Raw genomic sequence first — 13,561 nt, 5'->3', positions numbered from 1 at the left:
TATAGCAGACCTCACCTAACTTGACCAACGACTGATTAACTAATGCCCTCAAAAATTTAAATCCAATGGCCAAAAAAAAACAAAAAAAAAAAAAAAAACAGTCCAATTTTCACCCATCTGCTCATGCGCGGGCCATGGTAGCCAGTCGTAAGCATCCTCTCTGACTCCTATCAAGGCCACTGTCGATGAAAAATCCACCTGAATCAAAGCGCTTGTATTCCATTGGAAATGACATGAAAACATCGCCCCTTTTAAGTGAATATTGCAAGGAACACAGCTGAATGAGCTAGCTAGCGATGCATTGGAAGAAATTGCCGGAGTTAGGAAGGGACAGTGTCGTCCGTGTACTTACGGTGTTCATTTGTTGAACTAGAAATCGTCGAGTGTAGCATAGTCACAAGTGAATTGTCAGTCCTCCGTTCTAAATTAGTGGCATCTGAAATGGAGAAAGATCAGACCATGAGAAATTGGCCTCCGCATACGAGTTTAGGTTACAAGACATTAAGATATCATCTAGCCTTCAGCTGGTGTCAATTGGTCCTGAGTCCCTTCACAATAATAATAATAATAATGATAATAATAATAATAATAATAATAATATTATTATTATTAAAATTACGATTAATAATGATAATAATAAACCCCTACAAATTACAAAAAGTAAATGCCTGAAAGTTTGGAATCTTAAATAGCAACTTAGGTGTAGATGGATTTATTATTGTTAGTTGTTTTCATTACTCCCCATGGGGAGTGGGCCAATCCCGGAGGTACTGCAATACCGGGCCAACCCGTGGCGAGAGCGGAGCAAGCCCCTGACATCTCACCCAGTTCCAAAAATCAGTTTAATATCGAAGTCCCCCAATGGGGGACGTATCAGATATTAAGCTGATAAGAACAGATACTTTTTTTAATTTTCATAATTGTTTATTGATACAAATAGATGATAACAAAATACAAATAATTACATGTATCAGCTTACACCATAAATAAATAAAAAGTAAGCGTTGGACTAACACTTACTCCTGCACACTTACATACACCCAGACACACTGTCCTTCACATTGATATACATGTAAAAACACAATAGGATGGTGCATATGAAAGAAAAAAAAAAAAAAAAAATTACAATGTAGATATCTGAAGTGATGTAGATCTGTACGAATGAACAATTATATGTGTTACAAGTATGATACAAACATAATTATGCATGCTTGAAATATAGGAATTATAAATAATTAACGTACATACATATTTACACATGTAAGGTTCGTGTGAGATTGGATTTAATGGTTTATTATCGTCACAGACTTAAATCAATAACTAATTCAAAGTTGTATAGCGAACAGAAAAGGCCTGCCAGGCACCATCTGTCAAGAAATTCTACGACATGATATCTATGAAAATCGGCTCGTATTCTACACTTTAGTCGGTTAAGGAAGAAGTTGAGAAGGGTGTTGGATGTGACAGATTCCTTATAAAAATAGGCACGAACACGTTTGCACCAGATGACATATTTGTATTCAGCTGATAAGAGGAGGCAAAGGTTTTCGAATTCTGGCTCTGGGAACGAAGCTTCTTTAGGGAGAACACCGAATTTTAAGAATGAATAGAAGGTGTTGAATGAATTTCGTGACAGTTGTTTGATCCATTTAATTACAAGGCGTTGTAGCGGGTATACCAACTCACATTCAAAAAATAAGTGATCTGTTGTTTCGATGTCGCCGCAAAACGTGCACAGCTTGGACTTGGAAATATTCTTGAGGAACATGTTGTAATTTACTGGTAAAATATCGTGAATGGTTTTAAAACACACATCTCTGGTGATTGGGTCGAGGAATTGATTGTGTAAATTTTTCCATACCATAGTGAAATCGATAGTGTAAAGTTTGTGGATTTTTGGTTCTAGAACGAAATTTTTCAGGTTTAATTGATAAAAGGTTTTGGTGGGGGCAGTGCCAAAAGCAAAACTGGGGTTCTTTTCTGTGAAATCTTTAAGGATATTTAAACAATTTTTGTAAAATTGGGGAGCGTATAGAGTGTGTGTGTATATATTTAAACTTAATTTGGGGTTATACGTCCTTAATTGCAATCCGATCCAATATCTTGGGAAAAACTTCCACTTGGCGTTGTAGTTGTCATCAAGTAATTTTTGCATGTGCTGTAGTCTTAGTGCTCTTAATTTACATTCGATATTTGTGATGTTTAAACCACCCTTTTTAAAAGGATTATAACAGACAGCACGGGCCAGGGGTTCGAAAGTAGAGTCCCATAAATAAGTGAATATATTTCTATTCATGAGTGTAATATAATGTTTGGACAAATCTATAACAGTGGCAGTGTACCAAATTTTACTGCAAGAGAGAAGATTGACAATATTAGACTTTGAAATAAGGGATAATTTTCGGCTTTTATAAAGGTGCAAGGTATTTTGGAGGTGAGCTGAGCTGGTATGCCAGTAGTCGTCATGTGTTAAATTGTGTCCAAAAAGAAAACCAACTATTTTTTGTTTGTAAATCCAGGATATACCGAAAGGATGATCACTGCGAGATTTCCATTTTCCTAAAAACATCCCATTTGATTTACTAAAGTTTATTTTGGCGCCAGAGGTTTTTGAATATGTTTCTGCCCAGAAGAGATACTTCTCAATGGATTTGTCGGTGCAACAAAATCCTGTGCTGTCATCTGCGTAAAGGGAGATTTTGCAGGTCTCCGTAGTACCAGGTATATTTATTCCAATAATTTCAGTATCCGACCTTATTTTGACTGCAAAAGGTTCATAAGTTAGCACATATAGAAGGGGGGAGAGACTACAGCCTTGTCTAACCCCTCGTAAAATAGAGAAAGGTTCTGAAATGTGATTGTTAACGATGACGGAGGAGGATATGTCAGTGTAAAGTATAGAAATCCATTTGATAAAATCAGCGTGAAATCCAAAAGATTCTAAGGTTTTCATCATAAAGGAGTAGTTCACCCCGTCAAAGGCTTTTTCTTGGTCTAGGCAAATAAAGGCACATTGTAGTTGTTTTTGGTCTATATAATCATAGATATTTCGGATTAGATGGCCGTTGTCAAATATAGAGCGACCTTTGATTCCGCAGGTTTGGTCCAAATGAATAATTGTTGACATTACTTTACTGAGGCGATTGCTGATAATCTTGGAAAGGATTTTATAGTCTACGTTAAGTAGTGAGATAGGTCTCCAGTTTTTCATATTGGTCGGGTTTTGAGGGTCTTTACAAAGAAGAGTGATATACGAGAGCTTTTGAGAATCTGTTAAGGTACTGGCATCAAATATCATGTTATAAAGTTTGGTAAGTTTTTCGCCAAGAATGTCAAAAAAGGTGACATAAAACTCTTTTGACAGACCGTCTGGTCCGGGAGATTTATCATTCTTCATGCCGTTAATAGATAGCCATATTTCGTCTTTAGTGATGGGTCCTACAAGGAATTCATTTTCAGCTTCAGTTATGTGTGGTAGATCACGAAGAAATTCTTCAAACAGAGTTTCATCGATTGGTTCGTTGGTAAATAAATCAGAATAGAACTGTTGAAAACATGATAGAATGTCTGAACTAGACTTATAAGAAATATTGTTGTGTTGAATCTCGTTAATACATTTTTTCTCACCTCGTTTATTTTCAGTTTGATAAAAGAATTTACTAGGTTTTTCATTATTGTCGAGTATTTTGGCTTTGCTTCGAATAATAGAGCCTTGGTAATATTCATTATGGATTTCTTTCATTTTCATAGACAGTTCAAGTAATTCGTTGAGATAGTCAGGGTTACTGTTCGTATTATATTCATTTCTCAGACAGTAATACGTTTTCTTCAATCGTTTTAACTCTGAATACTTGAGTTTTGAATAGTCTTTGGAATAACGAATAAGTTCCTCTTTAATTTTTGTTTTCAGTTCATCCCAAAATGTTAAAGTAAAAGTATGAAACCTGAACTCTCTTTCACACAATCCAGTGATGAGAGTTCGTAAAGCGGTGTGCCTTAGGAGTGAATTGTTGCATTTCCAGTAGCCTTTACCGAAGTTGATAGAAGAATTACAAGACAGGGATAGAAAAACCGCGTCATGGTCGGATTGGGAAAATGGAACAATTTGTGCGTGTAAAATATAATCTTTGATTCTGTTTGAAACATAAAACCGATCAATCCTACTGGCTAAGGTAGCAAGGGATGGGTCTTTAGAGAATTTATACCATGTATATGTTTTATGAGACGGATGGAGGTGGCGAAAAGCATCAGTTAGGTGGAATTCAGAAATTATGGTTTTCAGATTTCGAATTGCAAGGTCGTTATATTCGTCTAAACTTCCGATTCTATCTAATTTGGAATTTGTGACACAGTTGAAATCTCCAGCTAATATAAGGTTATGTTGCCCGGCCAAAAAGGGGTACAGTGTATTAAAGAACTCGTTTTTCGTAGAGTCGGAATTCGGGGCATATATATTAATAATACGATATGGAGTAGTATTAAATATTAGATCAAGGCAAATGAATCGACCATCAAAGTCTGTGTCAAATTTAGAAAAGTCTATTTGAATGTTAAAATTTAGTAAAACTACTCCGCATGATCTATTTGTGCCAAAGCTCCAAATGGCATTGTGGCATCTTAATTTAGTTTGAATATCTTTGGCTGAGGATTGGTTATCAATGTGAGTTTCTTGCAGGATTAGAATATCGATATGGTATAATTTTATTAAAAGATCAATTTCATGTAATTTGCTACAAGTATTTAGACGGAGCCCATTGCAATTAAGACTAATAATATTAATGTTCTGAGCCATTGTGTTGTATAATAATATTGGTGCGTACATGGTTAAGTATGATGAGGGCTTCTACAGATGAGAATATGGCGACCATGATATACATATTAGAAATATTCCTAATGTGGGTGGAAATGAGGAGTAGGGTGTGGTTGATAGGGAAAATGTAGAAATCGAAAAGGAAGGAGAGAAAATAACATGGAGGTATAACAATGAATGAAAATGAAAGATCGATTGATAGGGAGTAGTGATGGGGAAAATGTAGTGAGACCATACCGTGAAGCACATGAATCCGAATTACACAATTCCAAAGCATTTGCGAAATAAGAAAAAACAAACTTGAGTGAAAGGTTAACAGGCCGTAGCCTGAATATGAGAGTCCACAGTTCAAAATCATAGTCCATAAGGCAGTCTTGGTCTTGTACTGATCCATGGGGGCGCATTCAAAAGTCCTTGTACAGTCCTAGGTCGGTTAAGCGTTGACGGTGTGTTCAATGGGGGTGTTAGGAAAACATTTCACTCTCTTCACTCTGGTTTGATTGTGTTCTCGCTTTTTTATTCGTTACGACCGTCCACTTATATTCTTCGAGGTCAAACAGTTCTCGTTTGTCATTAGTTGATGTAGGTGGGTTTTCTTCAATTGGAGTCTCCATTTCTTCAGGTGGTGTTGTCGATGGGGGCGCTACTGAAGGCGTAGGAATGGCAGGGGGTGTTGAAGTTGATGTACTGGTGGTAGCAGGTGTTGTCGATGTTGTCGATGGAGGTGCTGGTGTCGGTGTGTTACCTGTTGCAGCGGGTGTTGTGGTTTTGGATGCTTGCGGTTTATTGGTGTTTAAGGAGGCTGCAGTAGCGTACGATGGTCCCTTTTGGGGACAATCTTTTCTCAAGTGGCCGCATTGTCGGCATTTCAGGCATGGGGGGGGACGGCCCTTCATGGTAATAAGCATGCCTATGGTGCCTAGTGAAATGATGTGCGGTATATGTTTGATGTCGATTTCTGTGGTTTCCAATTTCACCAATCGGGTTCCATTCTCCACTAGGCATTCCTTGGCGAGTAAGGTGTTTTCTCTCTGTATATCTAAAATTGTTCCAAATTCTTTCAAAACGTCATGGATTATATTGTCAGATATATATAATGGCAGCCAGTGGATACGTAACTCGACAATTTGGCGTGCGATATACCGGATACCGTCGCCTTTACAATTTCTAGCTTTTTCCTTGCTGGTGAGAACTACGCACCATGGAGCATTCTCCCCCTCTCTATACATTCCTTTGATGTCGTTGTGATTGATACCAGCTGCTTCAAGCTTCCTCATGGCGTCTTCTCTTTGAAGTCGGCCGTCGACCCTAACGGTCCGAAAGAAGATGTCTGGCTCGATGTATTTTTCCAGGTTTACTTCCAAATGGCGATACATTTCGAAATCCAAAAGGATAATGCACAATTAAAATCCAAAAGAATAACACACAGTCGTGGTAGATCGCTGATAAGAACAGATACTACACTTTGATCTTAGCCAAAAGGCCGAGAAGCGATAAAGTATCGATCATTTTCAAAGTTTTATATATAACATTTTTTGAACAAGTCCTAAATTATCTTCTGATCATCCAACCGATATAATTATTTAGGCCCACCAGTTCCTATCGTCCTGGCCATATTCTCAACAATGACACTGCTATCATCGTTCCAATAGTGCTCCCCTCATCATGGTATGGTACTCCTACGGAGGATGTCATTTCTAGGACATTTTGATGTTACTCTAATGTAAAACGTGAGTACTGTAGTGCAACGTCGGCTTCGGAAATTGGCCCTCTTCCAACTGTTCAGCTTAATCATTGAGACGTAGTTTAGCGTCATGACGTCATCACAGTTCACGATCGATGGACCCAAGCGGGTGTTGTTAGAGAGAAGAAGAAAGACGTAACTTGACAGTGCTATCAAGTAAGGTAGACCTTCTACGCACATTAGAAAATACATCAGAGAAAGGCCGCAATACAAGGCAATTGGGAGTCCCGATTTTCCTTACTCAACAAATCGGCGTTTGCAGGTTCGCACATTTTGTCCGGATTAAACACGACCTGATTGTTGTTGTATAGCAGACCTCACCTAACTTGACCAACGACTGATTAACTAATGCCCTCAAAAATTTAAATCCAATGGCCAAAAAAAAAAAAAAAAAAAAAAAAAAACAGTCCAATTTTCACCCATCTGCTCATGCGCGGGCCATGGTAGCCAGTCGTAAGCATCCTCTCTGACTCCTATCAAGGCCACTGTCGATGAAAAATCCACCTGAATCAAAGCGCTTGTATTCCATTGGAAATGACATGAAAACATCGCCCCTTTTAAGTGAATATTGCAAGGAACACAGCTGAATGAGCTAGCTAGCGATGCATTGGAAGAAATTGCCGGAGTTAGGAAGGGACAGTGTCGTCCGTGTACTTACGGTGTTCATTTGTTGAACTAGAAATCGTCGAGTGTAGCATAGTCACAAGTGAATTGTCAGTCCTCCGTTCTAAATTAGTGGCATCTGAAATGGAGAAAGATCAGACCATGAGAAATTGGCCTCCGCATACGAGTTTAGGTTACAAGACATTAAGATATCATCTAGCCTTCAGCTGGTGTCAATTGGTCCTGAGTCCCTTCACAATAATAATAATAATAATGATAATAATAATAATAATAATAATAATATTATTATTATTAAAATTAAGATTAATAATGATAATAATAAACCCCTACAAATTACAAAAAGTAAATGCCTGAAAGTTTGGAATCTTAAATAGCAACTTAGGTGTAGATGGATTTATTATTGTTAGTTGTTTTCATTACTCCCCATGGGGAGTGGGCCAATCCCGGAGGTACTGCAATACCGGGCCAACCCGTGGCGAGAGCGGAGCAAGCCCCTGACATCTCACCCAGTTCCAAAAATCAGTTTAATATCGAAGTCCCCCAATGGGGGACGTATCAGATATTAAGCTGATAAGAACAGATACTTTTTTTAATTTTCATAATTGTTTATTGATACAAATAGATGATAACAAAATACAAATAATTACATGTATCAGCTTACACCATAAATAAATAAAAAGTAAGCGTTGGACTAACACTTACTCCTGCACACTTACATACACCCAGACACACTGTCCTTCACATTGATATACATGTAAAAACACAATAGGATGGTGCATATGAAAGAAAAAAAAAAAAAAAAAAATTACAATGTAGATATCTGAAGTGATGTAGATCTGTACGAATGAACAATTATATGTGTTACAAGTATGATACAAACATAATTATGCATGCTTGAAATATAGGAATTATAAATAATTAACGTACATACATATTTACACATGTAAGGTTCGTGTGAGATTGGATTTAATGGTTTATTATCGTCACAGACTTAAATCAATAACTAATTCAAAGTTGTATAGCGAACAGAAAAGGCCTGCCAGGCACCATCTGTCAAGAAATTCTACGACATGATATCTATGAAAATCGGCTCGTATTCTACACTTTAGTCGGTTAAGGAAGAAGTTGAGAAGGGTGTTGGATGTGACAGATTCCTTATAAAAATAGGCACGAACACGTTTGCACCAGATGACATATTTGTATTCAGCTGATAAGAGGAGGCAAAGGTTTTCGAATTCTGGCTCTGGGAACGAAGCTTCTTTAGGGAGAACACCGAATTTTAAGAATGAATAGAAGGTGTTGAATGAATTTCGTGACAGTTGTTTGATCCATTTAATTACAAGGCGTTGTAGCGGGTATACCAACTCACATTCAAAAAATAAGTGATCTGTTGTTTCGATGTCGCCGCAAAACGTGCACAGCTTGGACTTGGAAATATTCTTGAGGAACATGTTGTAATTTACTGGTAAAATATCGTGAATGGTTTTAAAACACACATCTCTGGTGATTGGGTCGAGGAATTGATTGTGTAAATTTTTCCATACCATAGTGAAATCGATAGTGTAAAGTTTGTGGATTTTTGGTTCTAGAACGAAATTTTTCAGGTTTAATTGATAAAAGGTTTTGGTGGGGGCAGTGCCAAAAGCAAAACTGGGGTTCTTTTCTGTGAAATCTTTAAGGATATTTAAACAATTTTTGTAAAATTGGGGAGCGTATAGAGTGTGTGTGTATATATTTAAACTTAATTTGGGGTTATACGTCCTTAATTGCAATCCGATCCAATATCTTGGGAAAAACTTCCACTTGGCGTTGTAGTTGTCATCAAGTAATTTTTGCATGTGCTGTAGTCTTAGTGCTCTTAATTTACATTCGATATTTGTGATGTTTAAACCACCCTTTTTAAAAGGATTATAACAGACAGCACGGGCCAGGGGTTCGAAAGTAGAGTCCCATAAATAAGTGAATATATTTCTATTCATGAGTGTAATATAATGTTTGGACAAATCTATAACAGTGGCAGTGTACCAAATTTTACTGCAAGAGAGAAGATTGACAATATTAGACTTTGAAATAAGGGATAATTTTCGGCTTTTATAAAGGTGCAAGGTATTTTGGAGGTGAGCTGAGCTGGTATGCCAGTAGTCGTCATGTGTTAAATTGTGTCCAAAAAGAAAACCAACTATTTTTTGTTTGTAAATCCAGGATATACCGAAAGGATGATCACTGCGAGATTTCCATTTTCCTAAAAACATCCCATTTGATTTACTAAAGTTTATTTTGGCGCCAGAGGTTTTTGAATATGTTTCTGCCCAGAAGAGATACTTCTCAATGGATTTGTCGGTGCAACAAAATCCTGTGCTGTCATCTGCGTAAAGGGAGATTTTGCAGGTCTCCGTAGTACCAGGTATATTTATTCCAATAATTTCAGTATCCGACCTTATTTTGACTGCAAAAGGTTCATAAGTTAGCACATATAGAAGGGGGGAGAGACTACAGCCTTGTCTAACCCCTCGTAAAATAGAGAAAGGTTCTGAAATGTGATTGTTAACGATGACGGAGGAGGATATGTCAGTGTAAAGTATAGAAATCCATTTGATAAAATCAGCGTGAAATCCAAAAGATTCTAAGGTTTTCATCATAAAGGAGTAGTTCACCCCGTCAAAGGCTTTTTCTTGGTCTAGGCAAATAAAGGCACATTGTAGTTGTTTTTGGTCTATATAATCATAGATATTTCGGATTAGATGGCCGTTGTCAAATATAGAGCGACCTTTGATTCCGCAGGTTTGGTCCAAATGAATAATTGTTGACATTACTTTACTGAGGCGATTGCTGATAATCTTGGAAAGGATTTTATAGTCTACGTTAAGTAGTGAGATAGGTCTCCAGTTTTTCATATTGGTCGGGTTTTGAGGGTCTTTACAAAGAAGAGTGATATACGAGAGCTTTTGAGAATCTGTTAAGGTACTGGCATCAAATATCATGTTATAAAGTTTGGTAAGTTTTTCGCCAAGAATGTCAAAAAAGGTGACATAAAACTCTTTTGACAGACCGTCTGGTCCGGGAGATTTATCATTCTTCATGCCGTTAATAGATAGCCATATTTCGTCTTTAGTGATGGGTCCTACAAGGAATTCATTTTCAGCTTCAGTTATGTGTGGTAGATCACGAAGAAATTCTTCAAACAGAGTTTCATCGATTGGTTCGTTGGTAAATAAATCAGAATAGAACTGTTGAAAACATGATAGAATGTCTGAACTAGACTTATAAGAAATATTGTTGTGTTGAATCTCGTTAATACATTTTTTCTCACCTCGTTTATTTTCAGTTTGATAAAAGAATTTACTAGGTTTTTCATTATTGTCGAGTATTTTGGCTTTGCTTCGAATAATAGAGCCTTGGTAATATTCATTATGGATTTCTTTCATTTTCATAGACAGTTCAAGTAATTCGTTGAGATAGTCAGGGTTACTGTTCGTATTATATTCATTTCTCAGACAGTAATACGTTTTCTTCAATCGTTTTAACTCTGAATACTTGAGTTTTGAATAGTCTTTGGAATAACGAATAAGTTCCTCTTTAATTTTTGTTTTCAGTTCATCCCAAAATGTTAAAGTAAAAGTATGAAACCTGAACTCTCTTTCACACAATCCAGTGATGAGAGTTCGTAAAGCGGTGTGCCTTAGGAGTGAATTGTTGCATTTCCAGTAGCCTTTACCGAAGTTGATAGAAGAATTACAAGACAGGGATAGAAAAACCGCGTCATGGTCGGATTGGGAAAATGGAACAATTTGTGCGTGTAAAATATAATCTTTGATTCTGTTTGAAACATAAAACCGATCAATCCTACTGGCTAAGGTAGCAAGGGATGGGTCTTTAGAGAATTTATACCATGTATATGTTTTATGAGACGGATGGAGGTGGCGAAAAGCATCAGTTAGGTGGAATTCAGAAATTATGGTTTTCAGATTTCGAATTGCAAGGTCGTTATATTCGTCTAAACTTCCGATTCTATCTAATTTGGAATTTGTGACACAGTTGAAATCTCCAGCTAATATAAGGTTATGTTGCCCGGCCAAAAAGGGGTACAGTGTATTAAAGAACTCGTTTTTCGTAGAGTCGGAATTCGGGGCATATATATTAATAATACGATATGGAGTAGTATTAAATATTAGATCAAGGCAAATGAATCGACCATCAAAGTCTGTGTCAAATTTAGAAAAGTCTATTTGAATGTTAAAATTTAGTAAAACTACTCCGCATGATCTATTTGTGCCAAAGCTCCAAATGGCATTGTGGCATCTTAATTTAGTTTGAATATCTTTGGCTGAGGATTGGTTATCAATGTGAGTTTCTTGCAGGATTAGAATATCGATATGGTATAATTTTATTAAAAGATCAATTTCATGTAATTTGCTACAAGTATTTAGACGGAGCCCATTGCAATTAAGACTAATAATATTAATGTTCTGAGCCATTGTGTTGTATAATAATATTGGTGCGTACATGGTTAAGTATGATGAGGGCTTCTACAGATGAGAATATGGCGACCATGATATACATATTAGAAATATTCCTAATGTGGGTGGAAATGAGGAGTAGGGTGTGGTTGATAGGGAAAATGTAGAAATCGAAAAGGAAGGAGAGAAAATAACATGGAGGTATAACAATGAATGAAAATGAAAGATCGATTGATAGGGAGTAGTGATGGGGAAAATGTAGTGAGACCATACCGTGAAGCACATGAATCCGAATTACACAATTCCAAAGCATTTGCGAAATAAGAAAAAACAAACTTGAGTGAAAGGTTAACAGGCCGTAGCCTGAATATGAGAGTCCACAGTTCAAAATCATAGTCCATAAGGCAGTCTTGGTCTTGTACTGATCCATGGGGGCGCATTCAAAAGTCCTTGTACAGTCCTAGGTCGGTTAAGCGTTGACGGTGTGTTCAATGGGGGTGTTAGGAAAACATTTCACTCTCTTCACTCTGGTTTGATTGTGTTCTCGCTTTTTTATTCGTTACGACCGTCCACTTATATTCTTCGAGGTCAAACAGTTCTCGTTTGTCATTAGTTGATGTAGGTGGGTTTTCTTCAATTGGAGTCTCCATTTCTTCAGGTGGTGTTGTCGATGGGGGCGCTACTGAAGGCGTAGGAATGGCAGGGGGTGTTGAAGTTGATGTACTGGTGGTAGCAGGTGTTGTCGATGTTGTCGATGGAGGTGCTGGTGTCGGTGTGTTACCTGTTGCAGCGGGTGTTGTGGTTTTGGATGCTTGCGGTTTATTGGTGTTTAAGGAGGCTGCAGTAGCGTACGATGGTCCCTTTTGGGGACAATCTTTTCTCAAGTGGCCGCATTGTCGGCATTTCAGGCATAGGGGGGGACGGCCCTTCATGGTAATAAGCATGCCTATGGTGCCTAGTGAAATGATGTGCGGTATATGTTTGATGTCGATTTCTGTGGTTTCCAATTTCACCAATCGGGTTCCATTCTCCACTAGGCATTCCTTGGCGAGTAAGGTGTTTTCTCTCTGTATATCTAAAATTGTTCCAAATTCTTTCAAAACGTCATGGATTATATTGTCAGATATATATAATGGCAGCCAGTGGATACGTAACTCGACAATTTGGCGTGCGATATACCGGATACCGTCGCCTTTACAATTTCTAGCTTTTTCCTTGCTGGTGAGAACTACGCACCATGGAGCATTCTCCCCCTCTCTATACATTCCTTTGATGTCGTTGTGATTGATACCAGCTGCTTCAAGCTTCCTCATGGCGTCTTCTCTTTGAAGTCGGCCGTCGACCCTAACGGTCCGAAAGAAGATGTCTGGCTCGATGTATTTTTCCAGGTTTACTTCCAAATGGCGATACATTTCGAAATCCAAAAGGATAATGCACAATTAAAATCCAAAAGAATAACACACAGTCGTGGTAGATCGCTGATAAGAACAGATACTACACTTTGATCTTAGCCAAAAGGCCGAGAAGCGATAAAGTATCGATCATTTTCAAAGTTTTATATATAACATTTTTTGAACAAGTCCTAAATTATCTTCTGATCATCCAACCGATATAATTATTTAGGCCCACCAGTTCCTATCGTCCTGGCCATATTCTCAACAATGACACTGCTATCATCGTTCCAATAGTGCTCCCCTCATCATGGTATGGTACTCCTACGGAGGATGTCATTTCTAGGACATTTTGATGTTACTCTAATGTAAAACGTGAGTACTGTAGTGCAACGTCGGCTTCGGAAATTGGCCCTCTTCCAACTGTTCAGCTTAATCATTGAGACGTAGTTTAGCGTCATGACGTCATCACAGTTCACGATCGATGGACCCAAGCGGGTGTTGTTAGAGAGAAGAAGAAAGACGTAACTTGACA

The 13,561-nt window shown here is 37.7% G+C and overlaps 2 non-coding genes and 2 pseudogenes across 2 annotated transcripts; all 4 read right to left on the bottom strand.

Annotated features, from left to right (window-relative positions):
• Positions 1 to 745: 745 nt before the first annotated feature.
• On the bottom strand, positions 746 to 942 carry LOC149769490 (U2 spliceosomal RNA). Its single transcript, XR_016419148.1, has one exon. It is a non-coding gene; the product is annotated as a U2 spliceosomal RNA (small nuclear RNA).
• Positions 943 to 6,197: 5,255 nt separating this feature from the next.
• On the bottom strand, positions 6,198 to 6,305 carry LOC149769489 (U2 spliceosomal RNA; annotated as a pseudogene).
• A 1,300-nt stretch (positions 6,306 to 7,605) lies between these two features.
• On the bottom strand, positions 7,606 to 7,802 carry LOC149769488 (U2 spliceosomal RNA). Its single transcript, XR_016419147.1, has one exon. It is a non-coding gene; the product is annotated as a U2 spliceosomal RNA (small nuclear RNA).
• Positions 7,803 to 13,058: 5,256 nt separating this feature from the next.
• On the bottom strand, positions 13,059 to 13,166 carry LOC149769487 (U2 spliceosomal RNA; annotated as a pseudogene).
• Positions 13,167 to 13,561: the final 395 nt, after the last annotated feature.

Source organism: Sinohyriopsis cumingii, unplaced genomic scaffold (genome assembly GCF_028554795.1).
Source record: "Sinohyriopsis cumingii isolate HCF-2022 unplaced genomic scaffold, ASM2855479v2 utg003710l, whole genome shotgun sequence".
Taxonomy (NCBI): Eukaryota; Metazoa; Mollusca; class Bivalvia; order Unionida; family Unionidae; genus Sinohyriopsis; species Sinohyriopsis cumingii.
Note: the sequence above shows the minus strand (reverse complement) of the source record. Positions and strands in the feature narration are given on the sequence as shown.